At 36.7% G+C, this 15,040-nt stretch overlaps 1 protein-coding gene across 1 annotated transcript in view; it reads right to left on the bottom strand.

Annotated features, from left to right (window-relative positions):
• Positions 1–15,040, bottom strand: part of LOC135084793 (uncharacterized) — a 154,637-nt gene that overhangs the window by 50,251 nt on the left and 89,346 nt on the right. The window lies entirely within an intron of this gene.

The following is a 15,040-nucleotide window of genomic DNA, read 5'->3' as shown; positions in this document are numbered from 1 at the left end:
TCCAGTCACTCAAAAGCCCAATAGTTCAAGTTCTGCACAATAGTAGCGATCGGACTTCGCCCGCACAATACAGGTGTCGGAAGCGTTCCGACGCACAGCTGTTGATGGCATATGGCTTTCGTACGGTGGCCAGATGTTGACCCACTTTTAGCAGGACATAACTTGTCATCAGAGAGTAGTTTTCGCGAATCGTTATTCGGGTTATTTCTCATGGATACATTGCGTTTTTGCAGGAGCCCGTTTAGTAGTATGTAGGTACGTGTTTTAATATTAACATTTTCACGAATAGCCCTTTCCAGGACGCTTGCCCTACCACCACTTCGGGCCAACATTTAAGGGAAACCTGTTATTGGCCATATTGTGTGTTAAAATTGTATACATACGCTGTTGGTTTTCTCAATAAAATAAAATAAATATAAAAAATGTCCGGCCAAATGAAGCACAAAGTCCGGCTTTTGTGATTTTGGACCTGGCAACCCTAGGTACATTATTATTATTCGTAACAATTTTCCCTTTTGTTGGGAAAAATTTCAATTTGCGCGCAGCTTTCAGCATATTAAAGTGGATTCCCATATGAATTTGACATACGATTGATACTGCAGTAAGTGACCATAACTCCCGGGTTCAATTCCCAGTGGTTTACATTCTACGACAAAGTAAAAAATAGATGTTTCACAATTTGATTAGGGCCATAAAGACTTGTTTAGATTAGAATCAGATATTTATTTGCATCACCACAATGTAACACAGGGTACTAGATAAGGTTTTAAGCTAAGCAGATCATATGGACCCTGTCGGGCACTGAAATTAGAAGAGAGGAGGATCTACTAATTAATCACAATTTATACTATTAAAAATCAAGTTATGCAATATTTGTCAAGTTCAAAAGTAGATTTGCTTTATTCAACACACACTTATCTAATAATAAAAATATCAGACCATGCTTTGCAGAGCAAGCTTGTAAATTGCTAGCTAAAAATAATATTTCTGATAATCCGTTCTCTCTCAATATTTTATGTTTCTTCTTTTTAGGCGTCCAAAAAAAACAAATCATATAATTATTATAAAAAAAAGTCTTACAGTTGAATTGCTTCAATTAAATCTTAAAATTACCATAAAATTATATGCTATTTGGATAAAATTTATATTTCGCAGAGTTCGTTAAAATCCTCATTATCTTTTATAATTAGTTGTATTTTAATATCGTAACGCTTGAAAATCCAATATGCAATGCTCAAAGCCATATTCCGGGAAAAGCTTAATAAAATATAACATTTATTCGAAAGCTCTTAATGGACAGCTTTATCTTTGTGCATACAACTTTAAGCTTTCAGCGTGAAGCAATAAACTACAAAGTTGTGTGCGAACAAATAAGTCCACTTGAAAATACATTTGCAACGTTGTATTTTGAATGTTCGTTTTTGTTTGTTATATTTTTTAACTAGCGGCCGCCCGCGTGTTCGTACGCGTGGATCCCGTTTTACCCCGTAAAATCCTTTCTTAGCGGATGCCTGCGTCATAACATCTACCTGCATGCCAAATTTCAGCCCGATCCGTCCAGTGGTTTGGGCTGTGCGTTGATAGATCACTATGTCAGTCAGTTAGTCAGTCATATTTAGATAAACTAGTTTGTAGAGTCTACAACACATCTGCATCAGGCCAACTTTTTTGTTCAAAAACGCTTGTACATTTTCATTTTACAAGAAGTATTGGAAAAACCGCTAGCTGAAAATAAAATAGTATCATTTGATACTCTGTTTCATTTCCTACATGATCCTCTACCACTAGTGAATTAAGAGTTGTATTCTTTAAATGAGAGATAAACTAATGACAGTTCAATATCCAGACAAGACACATACAAACAATGCTAGATTTCAGACTATAGTATTGTAAAAGGGTTCCAGCGCCAGAGGCCATCTAGGTATAAAAACTTGAACTACTTAGGGTGGATTCGACCAAACAAGAGTAAATATTAATCTCAGAATAAATCGTCAGTTTTGACATATTTCCCATACTGAAACTGTCGATGTGCCAGTTATACCAGGAGTTATTCTCGGATAAAAGTTTGGTCGAATTGCGTATTCTACTGCTTATCGGTCAGTCAGTATTGGTGAGGGTCTGTATGAACTCTGGCAAAAGATCCCTTTGTTAGCGCCCCTTTCCAGAGTAGTATTCATATAATAACATACATTTGAGCAAGTGCAACCCTTTCAAACAGCCACTACACACACTAACGAAGGGGATTTCAAAATTCAACCTATGGGCGAGGGTGGAATATGTTTCTGAGTGCAGACAAAGCCGCGGGCGTTTGTAGCACTAACCTACCCCTATACAGGATGATTATAAACCTAGTTCCAAGAATAACAGTTTGGAAAAAGTATGTGCCGTCCTATTTAAAGTGAAATGAAAGTAACTATCGTGTTAGATCCAAACATAACTGGTAACCATTTACTTATAAGTTGAATTCATTATGAAATGAACATGAATTTTCGTATGGAATATGGATGACCCCGGCACATCAGGGTAAATGCTGTAGCATTTTATAAAATTTTAAAAGGAGCTATTTTACACATATCTTTTAAATTCACTTGTTCTCATCATTGATAGGAAGTTCATTTATTTACATTTATTTAAGCTTTAATGCTATACAGGGTGGAAACGATAAGTGATCTCACTCGATTATTTCTAAACTACACAAGATATCGAAAAACTGGTAACTGATCTTGAAAGTGCTTCACGAGCTCTTTCTAACGGTATCAGTAATAGGTTACAGAATTAACTGGATCTATTCGAAAATTCAATGTTTTCAGCCTCCATACTAAATGTATGCCAGTCACACAATTTTAAAAGTGTTGATTTTTTTATTAAATAATAATCACTTAAAATGAACTCGTAAATTGCATTCTTATTTAAAATTATTCATGGAAAACATTGGTTCTAGGCTTTACTTGCTATAATATTATCAAGACATGAGTGCAATGACTGTGGCAGTACTAAATGTATGGAAGTCGGAAACATTGAATTTTCGGATAGATGCAGTTTATTTTGTAACTTATTATTAAATAAATAATTTTTTTTTTATTTATCTCTCACACACATAACATCAATTACATTGATATTTAAATATATTATTGGTACCGTTGAATAGAGCTCATGAAACACTTTAAGGATCAGTAACCAGTTTTTGGATAGTTTGTATAGTTTTTAATATTAAGTGGTTTTACTAAATGTATGGAAGCTGGAAACTTTGAATTTTCAGATAGATCCCGTTTATTTTGTACCCTATTATTGGTACCGTTGGATAGAGCTCGTTAAGCACTTTCAGGATCAGTAACCAGTTTTTCGATATCTTGCATAGTTTAGAAATAATCGAGTGAGATCACTTATCGTTTCCACCCTGTATAATTGGTACATTAAGGCGAACTTTATTCATGCAGATAATGCAGAGAATGTTACTAGGTCCCGGAATTAGTTTAAATAAAATATGAAATAAAATAAAATTGAATATCAATCGAATCGAACACCCTGTATAAAGCGAATTATATCATAACAAATGGCGGATGCACCTGCGAAATTAATCCCACTCAAATCCACCTGCAATAGTGAACGTAATCCTTTCGAATGCGAAAATTTATACGAATCTAACTCGGGTTCAATGTTAACGTGGAACAATGAAAACGCGATTGTGAGTTTTATTGCTTTGTGTATAAAGGTTTCTGAGAGAGACAATTGTTTTATTAATCCTACTTCCTATTCTATTAATATTCCTTTCACACTAATCCTACGAATATTATAAATGTTAAAGTTTGTATGATTGTTACGCCCGTATTCACAAACATTACTATGAGGTCTCACAGTGCGCGTGGACGCACAGGGTGACACACGAACCAATCAAAGAGCTCTATTCAACGCTGTGCGTTCGATTTGCTGCTTCACTTAAGCAAGCATCGTTTGTGAATACGGGCGTTACTCTTTCCCGTAAAACTTCTGAACGAATTGAGATAAAACTACAATATTATTGTTTATATGTACATTAAAATAAGACACTTTTGAGTAATTGACCAAGCTACAACTATCATATTACATTATCTCATGTGCTACTATTATGTTACAGTTTAACTTTCCCCCGGGACAAACTTGACCTTAACTTGTTGGGTTTTATTGGCGATCAAGCTGTAGATCCCGGCTACACAGGAGTTGCAGCGGTGGGAACGAGAGGTGAGAATAGTCTCGTAGCTACTTCTAGCCACTTTTTGGGTTGAAAAAAAAAACTGGCAATTTAGAATCTTCGTAAAGCATGAAAAACGAAGATTTCACATCCAAATATCCACATTGCATCATCCGTACATGCACATAATTGAATATAAAATACGGCCAGTGCGTCACCGTGTTCGTTTCCGATTACAAGAGGGGGGGACATTATACTGAATCCAATTCGCATTGCAAAACGTTTTGGCAGGATGCGTGACCTTATTACAATGGAATAGAGTTGCTGAAAATTGCTTTAAACGTGTTTAAAAATCAGTTGCTTTGTCTTTTCACAAAGATGTAGTTTTCCTCCTACGAGTTTTTGTATGTGAATTTTTAATGTAGAAACTAAATTAGTTTTCCTACACGAACGATGTTTATTGTAAATAGAATGAATGAATGTAATAAGCAGGTACAGTGGGCTACAGTTCCAGCTACCCATTTCCGTTTGTTTTCTCGCTCTCATCAATGGGCGATTATTTGCGATAGAACGAGACGACATGGCCAGAAATGGGTAAGTTGGAAATTTGGCCCATAGTAGGTTAGGTATATGTATACCAGGGTTCGAAAATATCCGATATTTATTATAAATATCAAAATATCGGATATTTATGATATATATCCGATATATATCAACTTTGATATATAAGGTGTTATTTTTTGTACTGATCATACTTTACCAACGCATCTAATAAAATCATACAAATACAACCCAAGTGTTTTTAAAAAACAATTCAGGCTAGTTTTTGTTTTTACTTTTCCTAACAAAAAAAAGATATTATTTTTACAACCATCCTGTCTTCACTCACTGCCTCTCTCTCTTTCTTTACTCATTTCATTCATACGAGTACGAACAATGGCCGCGCGTTCATTCAACGTTCACACACATAAAGGTTAGATTACACTAAACCTACGTTACCAAAAATTATCACTCGTGAGTATGTACGATGTTACGTCATGTTAATAGGTACTACACGCTGGGAGAAACAAAATCTAGCCACATAAGTAGGTAAATAAGTGTATTTTCATTAGTGTAATAGCGGGGGACTTTTCCAACGAACCGAGGCGAATCATCCGCGTTAAACTAGAAATTTAAAAAAGGATAGAAATTGGAATTCAATATCTACGGTTTCGTAATGCCTACGCAATTTATTTAGAGACGTAATAAAAAATTGATAGGTACATACCTATTACTACTTCGCTTCGCTTCAGTGGAAATGCACCCTAATATTGAATATGAGTAGGTGTTGTAAATAAAACTCACTGATCAATTTTCCTGGTTTTAATTCCTAAATTATGATTTGCCATCACACTTTAGATTCATTGATTTTACTTATTCACACATTTACCTATTTTAGTAGGGAATTTAGTGCAAGAACCCCTCCACTTTGGTATAGAAGGCTCATTTTTGCAACAATGGTTCTTTGGGTGCTCCTGAGTGGATTTCCGTCGGTAGACATCGGGAGCCCCCCCTGTGGTAGCAGGGGGAGGGGGGGCAAGTTTCCTTCTGCCGCGCTTCACTTTAAGGCCCATATCTTCAAAACTATGGGTATTAGGGCAAGTGTGGTATCATTTTCAGATAATTAAAGGATGGCGAATTCATTTCTGGAACAAACTTTTTGCCTTTTCATACAAAAAAATAGAAATATTAAGCAAAATTCACAAAACCCAAAAAGTATCTTTTTAAATAAACGTCGTTTACTTTTAAACCACTGAAGATAATCTAATAAAAAAAATATGTACTGAAAGCTACATTTATCAGGATTATAAATATATAACATTGTATGGTACTTTTTTCGCAAAAAGTAGGTGAAAAAAAATTTTTCTTCAGGACACAGCGGGCGAATTTTACTGCGCATCGGAAAAAAATATTTATTTTATCCATGAATTCATACTATTTTGCTCATAAGCAAGTATGGATAATTATTTTAGAATTTATTTAGAGGTGCTGGCACATCAAGCTACCATGATTTGTATTTTTTCTTCAATTGATTTTGAACTCTATGTCTAAGACATAAGGTTGAAAATAGCTTGAATACATTTTAATATTGAAAATATCATAAGAATAAAGCACTAAATAACAAACTTGAATTTGTCTAAACATATAATGATGATTATTATTTTAATTAACACTTTTATTTCTACATACCTACTATTGTACCAGTGATTTAACGGAAGGAGGAAAGTGAGGATTGACAATCATAGTACGGGAGATATTTTTAGCACAAAGGCTACGGCTGTGACCATTTTAGTTTGTTTTTTTCAGACAGCACCAGCTTCTGCACTACTTCTTGCACTTACATCTCTTACATATCAAGCTTCGGCAGCTCCGAGCAAATCGGTCCATGTAGGCTCCATGTTGCTATCGACTCTGGTCCACCCCTAGGGCATGCATTATTCGTTCGATATTGGTATTCGAATATTTCGGATACTAAAATTTATGGTATTCGAATACTTCGGATAAAACGATTTTTTCGAATACTGCTTTTTTTCAATATAATGTAAATTAAAATAAACACTTTTTTGTCTATAATCATTTTAATAAGGATACATTTTTGCTTATTACAATCATCTAACTTTAATAACTACTTGAAAAAATACTTTCTTGTGTTTAGAAAATAGGAACGTAAGAAACTGAGAGCATCCTAACGTATCATTCATTGAACATCTCAAATGATTACTAAAGAACCTCATCATCATCATCTCAGCCATAGGACGTGGCCACTGCTGAACATAGGCCTCCCCCAATGCTTTCCATGTTACCCGGTTGGTAGCGGCTTGCGTCTAGCGCCTTCCTGCTACCTTTATGATGTTGTCGGTCCACAATCCACGATGTTGTAGGTCGACGTCCCACGCTGCGTTTTCCGGTACGCGACCTCCACTCCAGAACCTTGCTGCCCCATCGGCTGTCAGTTCTGCGTACTATGTGCCCTGCCCATTGCCACTTCAGCTTGCTAATCCGTAGGGCTATTCAGTCAGTTAATATAAATCAGAAGACTGAGGAGTATAACTTGCCACTATGTTTGGCCTTCGTGGACTATGAGAGGCCTTCGATTCGATCGAGACTTGGGCAGTGCTACCGTCTCTCCAGCGGTGCCGTATTGACTATCGGTGCATCGAGGTGCTGAAGTGCTTGTACAAAAACGCCACCATGTCGGTCCGAGTACAGGAGCAGAGCACGAGGGCGATTCCTCTGCAGCGAGGCGTTAGGCAGGGAGATGTTATATCTCCGAAACTGTTCACCTATTAGCTGAAAAAACACGTTCAGCTTCGACACTCGTAGGTGGAATTATAAGTAGAAAATCATAAACACGCTGTAGGTGAATGCTTTTTGGACCGCCTCCTTGATCTAATAACGCCATCTCTACCCTAACAGACGTTTCCAAGTCATCGTTATCGGCCAAATTTTTGGTTGACTTGAGGTATCAGTAGCACCTTGCAAAGATGCATTTATTTTTGTTATTAACTGTTCCATAAACGTCTTCGTCGCCTGTGCTCTTTCATCTTCAAAGCGCTGTATATTCTTCTTTGTATTTCTCCCAAAGTAAAATTAAAAAAAAACCTTGAGGAAAAACTATTTATTTTTGAAACCAAACAAAACCAAACCAAAAAAAATCAAAACCTAAACAAAACAACTATTTTTTTTAATAAAAATTGTTGAAAACTTCCAATTAATAATCCGTGGATCCACCTTAATAAGACTCTCCTGACACATGTGCAGCGGTTCTGCATACTCAAAACAAGGGTGTCAATCAATATCCTGTTGTGGGATACTGTCCCAAGTCCTGCTAAGATGCAAGAAAAGCTGGTTTTCATGCACCATTATCTTCAGGGAAATTCCTAAGGAGCTCTTCTCTGCCCAAGTAACATTTTACTCCATTTAAGAGTTCACATTTAGTTCCAATGTGTACTTAAAGCATTAGTACAGTTCACTCGTGATGTATAAGCTGTATTATTGCAATTAATTACACCTATACCTGTCTAAGGGACTTATAGGAGTGTAGACTAGTGTAGAGTTATACTTTTATACGATTGTTGGTGTTATAATACTCTAACAACTATCCTTTAGTCAGCCATCTGACTAAGAGCATTATAGGAGGGTAGAGATACGGCAACCGCTGTTTAACGGCCTACTTGTACGATGTTATAGAGCTAGCATTTTAATAGAACACACGTGGTCATTTATAAAGCCAAAGGCTGTTATGTTTACTTGTTTTAGACTGTTATACAGCTAGTAGCTGTAGTAGGACTTGTTTGTGATAATTAAAATAACCTTTTTTTACTATCTGTACAAAAGTGTTTCAATGGTTCGCATGTACACTGTAGGCTGTTAAAAGGACTATATGTGTTGTCCATTAACATCAATAGCAGTTTATTTGTCCACAAGTACTACTCTTATTTGCTTTAAGCTGAACACGAATGTGAATGTGATATTCTATTACACATTTCCCCAAGCCTGTTTTTAGTTGTTCATGGTGGTTCTGTACATGATGCAGAGGAAAATATTATGCCTGAACCTGAAATTTCCCTTCAAAATATACCAGATATCAGAGTGTGATGATTGCAGTTCTTGTGATAGTGAATACCATTTTGATTTGGACAATTATTTAACCTTTCGCAAAAAAAAATAAGAACATGGGCTATTGAAAATCGTATTCCTCATTCCGCTTTGAATAAATTGTCAAGCATAATAAACGAATTTAAACCGGGAACACTACCGTCTGATGCTTTAGGTATTCATACTTGACTATTAGTACCTGGGCTAGGCGATTTAACGGACATTAATAATTTTTATTGCGGATCTCTAAAATTTCAGTATTTGAAAGAATTAAAGATACACAATTGACCTGAACTAGGTACATCTTAAAGCTGTACATAAGTTCACATTAGAATAAATTTATAGACATTAGCGCTGTAGTGGTACAAATGTGGAACTTCATATAGATAACAGCATTCTAACAGAACACATGTGAACCTAATATACGCTCACCGCATTAAATTGGAGTTATAACAGTTCACATAGCCGTATTTCATTTTCACCATTTTGTTCTACATAACCTAAAATATTTACCAAATAAATCTCCAAAATTAATGCAGATTTATCACAAAATTCGCAGATAGAGCGATTGAGTTTTGGTTTCATGTTATAATTAATTACCGTAATATAATTATAATGCCAATCCAATATCAAAAACTGAAAATTGTAGATTTCCTCTCAGCCAGTTTTAAATATTTTAAAATGAATATCGCGTTTTTACAGAGGCGCGTTAATATTTTAGCTGTAAATATGTATACATTTCACGATAAAGTTGCATTCCCAATGGCATTAACATTATTAAGTATTTAAAACCCGTGTTATTATTTGCATAAATGATTATCCGCCCGAGTTGTTTCCCTCTTGGCACTCACGTACAAATACCAAACTAATATTAAAATGTGGAAATAATTTAAGACACACGTGAACTTTAGGTAGCATTGGAGTACTTTTGTCGGACTTTATAACTTTGAAAGCTGTGCATTTAGCCACTTGTTACTCTTTATTGTCCTCACGTACGTTGTATGGTTCACACTGCGTCCCATATAGTGCCGTAAGTCAGCCTTAAGTACGATGTTACTACTTAAACTGCTATTATAATGCTATTATACTGCTAATGTACAGCCATAGTGAACTTAAAGCTGTCTAATTTGTGCCCAAACTGGTTCTATAAAAGCATTATAGCAAGCTATACAGCTCGTATACAGCTGACATACACAGCTTGTGGAGTACATGTGAACGACTATTGAACTCTTAAATGGAGTAAAATGTTACTTGGGTGAAGCATATCCCAGGCATGCTCAAAAGGATTTAAGTCAGGGGATTGTGCAGGCCAGGTACACGCACATATAAACACGTTTTCTTCTTTTATTTTACATTATTAACATTGTTTAAGTAGTTTGCGGTCAGATATTTTTACAAGTTTTTAATAGGAAAGGCGTATTCGTATTGTTCGAAAAAACCGAATAATGATATAGATGGTATTCGAATAATAAATTTGGCGAATATCCGAATAATATGGATATCCGGATATCCGAATTGCATGCCCTATCCACCCCCAACCAGTCAGGGAAGACTGAGTCGGTTGCTTGCAACTGATCCTATACGATAACCCCTTGAATACCAAATATTAAATAACTTGAAGAATTCCTAAGGATATAATGATTACTGCCCTTGATATTCTGCCCGTAGCCAATTCTGATACAAAACTGCCTAGGTTGGTGGGCACTTACAACACTCGTACATAGTCAAATATGTAGTAATAGTAGTAGGTATTTAATTTAAAACAAAACCAATGGATTAATAAGATAAGTGGAAAAACAGTCTATTGATCTAATAAGTGGATTGATCTTGAACAAGGGACGACTAGAAAAGACGACCAACATCCCAACAGAACAGCCTAATCTCGTTTACTGACAGCTCCAAGATGGCATTGGGAACGGGAGCGGGCATCTACTGTAAACACTTCGAACACAGTGAACGCTTTAGGTTTGCTACAGTATTTCAAGCTGAATTCTACGCTATAATTATGTGTGCACTAAAGAACAGGGGTGTAAAAAACGAAATATTTACATTCTGAGCCACAGCTTGGCAGCACTCAAACAAAGCCATCGCCTCAGTGAAAGTTGAGTCTAGAATTATTCTAGATGCAATCTTAAAGATGAACAAACTCGGAAGGCATGACAAAGTATCCAAGATGTGGGATACCTGGATATACATGGATCGAATGTAATGAGAGAGCCGACAGTCTAGCGAGACAAGGGTCAGAGACGATACCTATTGGGTCAGAACTGATAGTACCTTTATCTAAAAGCATACCTCATGACCATATCTAATAAGTACAGGACAGAATGGGAAAGCTCCAACCATATAAGCCTCTCCGAATCATTCCTAAAGGGAAACAGAGGTTCATGGAGAAAACTCATTAAGCGGAAATAAAAGGTTAGCCCAAGCAATTACGGGTACGCAAACTGGGCATTATGGAACGAACCACATGTCCCACAAAATGGGCCTAGCAACAGAAGACAGCTCTCGAGCATGTGGAATACATGTGGGGTCCATGAAACAATACTGTAAGGATAGGTCTGGGTCAGCATATCCGGCATCAGAACTATTAGGTGGCTTTCGCTCAGACGCTTAATTCACCCATTTTTTTGGATGGTAGGAAATAAAAAAGGGAGCATAAAGATCCTAATGTGTCGCTGTGGACTACGCTTAGGTGTGGCCCTACATAAGATAACCCAGAGAGCTTTGTATCAGCATTGGCTACTGGCAGTATTTATCAAGGAGTTCGCGTATAGGATCAGTTGCAAGCAACGTACTCAGTCTTCCCTGACTGGTTGGGGGTGGACCAGAGTCGATAGCAACATGGAGCCTACATGGACCGATTTGCTCGGAGCTGCCGAAGCTTGATATGTAAGAGATGTAAGTGCAAGAAGTAGTGCAGAAGCTGGTGCTGTCTGAAAAAAACAAACTAAAATGGTCACAGCCGTAGCCTTTGTGCTAAAAATATCTCCCGTACTATGATTGTCAATCCTCACTTTCCTCCTTCCGTTAAATCACTGGTACAATAGTAGGTATGTAGAAATAAAAGTGTTAATTAAAATAATAATCATCATTATATGTTTAGACAAATTCAAGTTTGTTATTTAGTGCTTTATTCTTATGATATTTTCAATATTAAAATGTATTCAAGCTATTTTCAACCTTATGTCTTAGACATAGAGTTCAAAATCAATTGAAGAAAAAATACAAATCATGGTAGCTTGATGTGCCAGCACCTCTAAATAAATTCTAAAATAATTATCCATACTTGCTTATGAGCAAAATAGTATGAATTCATGGATAAAATAAACATTTTTTTCCGATGCGCAGTAAAATTCGCCCGCTGTGTCCTGAAGAAAAAATTTTTTTCACCTACTTTTTGCGAAAAAAGTACCATACAATGTTATATATTTATAATCCTGATAAATGTAGCTTTCAGTACATATTTTTTTTATTAGATTATCTTCAGTGGTTTAAAAGTAAACGACGTTTATTTAAAAAAATACTTTTTGATTTTTGTGAATTTTGTTCAATATTTCTATTTTTTTGTATCCAAAGGCAAAAAGGTTGTTCTAGAAATGAATTCGCCATCCTTTAATTATACGAAAATGATACCACACTTGCCCTAATACTCATAGTTTTGAAGATATGGGCCTTAAAGTGAAGCGCGGCAGAAGGAAACTTGCCCCCCCTCCCCCTGCTACCACAGGGGGGGCTCCCGATGTCTACCGACGGAAATCCACTCAGGAGCACCCAAAGAACCACTGTTGCAAAAATGAGCCTTCTATACCAAAGTGGAGGGGTCTCCATACAAATCATTGCACTAAATTCCCTACTATTTTGAATGTTGTTATTTAAAGTTCCTAGGTTATTATTACACTAATCACAATACATTTTGAACGTCAAGCCTTTGTTGAATGTTCACGTAAACACTGTCTTGCACTGTCTAATCTAGCCACGATCGAATTGAGGTAATGCTTTCGGGCTGCACACTTGCTTGCTGTTCACTAGACACCACGTCGGATGTTGTATTCACAATTCGCGCACTAACTTTTTTACGGAAAAAGTCCCTTTCGCGTAAACAAGCACTCATCTGTCCAAATCACACTGTAGGTATGTACCTAGGTAGACTTCCGCAATAACCATCGATAGAACTCGGTCGCGGTCGTGGCCCTCTGGCAACAACTCCTTGATAAGGCATTCCGTATTTTTACGCAAAAGCCGCCGTCTGCGGCGCTCGCATCTGGGTACCGCCAGCACTGTGCCGGTGATTGAAATTGAAATCCAGAACTTCGTCCTCGAAGCGCACGGGATCTCGTCAAGTCAGGATACGGCTGCGCTCCCTGAAGCGCTGCGCGGCTCCAAACAAGCAAGGTGTGAAGGTTTTCGACTCGTCAATGTTTCTCGTCGGCCAGTTAGTGTGCCCGAAACATAATTTCACCTGCGTTTTGTTATTGATCAAGCGCGGCATTGTAATAACTCGCACATACACTGCAATACGTTTGGGCGCATTGGACGGACTGGGACGATTATTTATGTTGTTGAGCTCCCGCATGCCGATCGGCGGCTCGGCGCGTGCTGTGGGCGCGGAGCGACTGGCAGCGATATCAATATGGCCGACTCACGCGGCGCGGCACGTGGCAGCGGTCGTTGCCCTCGGCCGGCTACTACGATAGTGCGTAAACGAATACTCACCGCGCTCAAAGGATGATTTATTTTTTATTTTTTTCGAAACATTCTTTGTCGTTTTACTCGAAAACTAGCCTGAATTTTTTTTTAAAAACACTTGGGTTGTATTTGTATGATTTTATTAGATGCGTTGGTAAAGTATGATCAGTATAAAAAATAACACCTTATATATCAAATTTGTATGAAAGCTATACTATTATTTTATTGTATTATTTATGAATACCATTGCATATGTGTTACATAAAACATGTTTTTAATGTTTTTAAAACTTAAAATCAGACAAATAAAGCAAAAACATAAAATCTTCTTGTAAATACGGCAAAATCAACTAAAAAACAAAAATCTTATGTGAAAAAGTACAAATACAGTTACAAATTTTAAAAATTGATATATATCATCAAAACCGGCTGGATATATATCGGATATATATCCGATATATATCAAGATATATATCCCTTGATATATATCCTCGAACCCTGATGTATACATTTTTCTTTATAATCACATCTTCATTAAATGACTCCAGGTATAAACAGGCAATAATGACTGTTTTCTAAAACTAGATTTCATCCTTTCCTATACATACTAGCGATTGATGTATAGTCAACGTCAAACAATTCGTGACACTCAGTGGCCAAAAAGTTGACAACACAGCCTTATTCCAATTGTAACAAAGACTGTGAATAGTGACTGACTTTCTTGCGCTGCTTCTTCTCAGCACTGGCCCATTTATTGTACCGAAGCAATGGTAGAGTTAATACTGGGACGTGTAAAAGTGCTTTTTAAAAGCCTATTTTCAAAAATAAATGAGTTTTATGTTGCGAACTCTTTGGCTACTTTACGTGTCACGAATTATATGACGCTGACTGTACAGTTACTATCACAAAAATTATACACTACGTAATTATTTGGATGCCGCGAATGAGGTTTAAATTCCGATTCCAATCAAAAAGTTGTGTAAGACCGACACCTACTTGTTTTATTTGTTTATGTGGAAACTAACTCTTCCAGTGGCAATATAAATCAGCTAACACCTTAACAGCATTATTACGTCACGTTCAGTGTGACATTGACATCTCGAAGGCACAGTATGTTTGTGTGAAGGTATAATTAGCGTGGTACAGCCAGATTATACATTTATGTTGCAATATCACCCCTATTACAACTGATTAAAATCGTTCTGTATTCAGCTTGACGTGCTGTCGCCAGTACAACTGTATGTTAAGTGTTTTGCCTAAAATATTAGTCAGAGGCAATGTGTTATGCTAATATGTATTTAGAACTGTTAGTTTTGGAGATTAGATTGCAATAGCACTGATGTAAACAGAAAAAAATGGTTTTAATAAATTGTTTCCACCTGTCTCTATCTGATGCCAACATCTTAAGAGAGACAGATGAAGTTGAATGTCGAAATCGACTTGCATATTGTTTGTGGAGGCAAAGATTACTTAATAGTTATTGTATGTAGGCAGACGGACATATCAATGACAGACTACAAAGAATGGCTGAAAACTCCTAAATGTC

This window comes from Ostrinia nubilalis, chromosome 27 (genome assembly GCF_963855985.1).
Source record: "Ostrinia nubilalis chromosome 27, ilOstNubi1.1, whole genome shotgun sequence".
In the NCBI taxonomy this organism is placed as follows: Eukaryota; Metazoa; Arthropoda; class Insecta; order Lepidoptera; family Crambidae; genus Ostrinia; species Ostrinia nubilalis.
The sequence above is the reverse complement of the archived record's forward strand: the minus strand, read 5'-3'. Positions and strand labels throughout refer to the sequence as shown.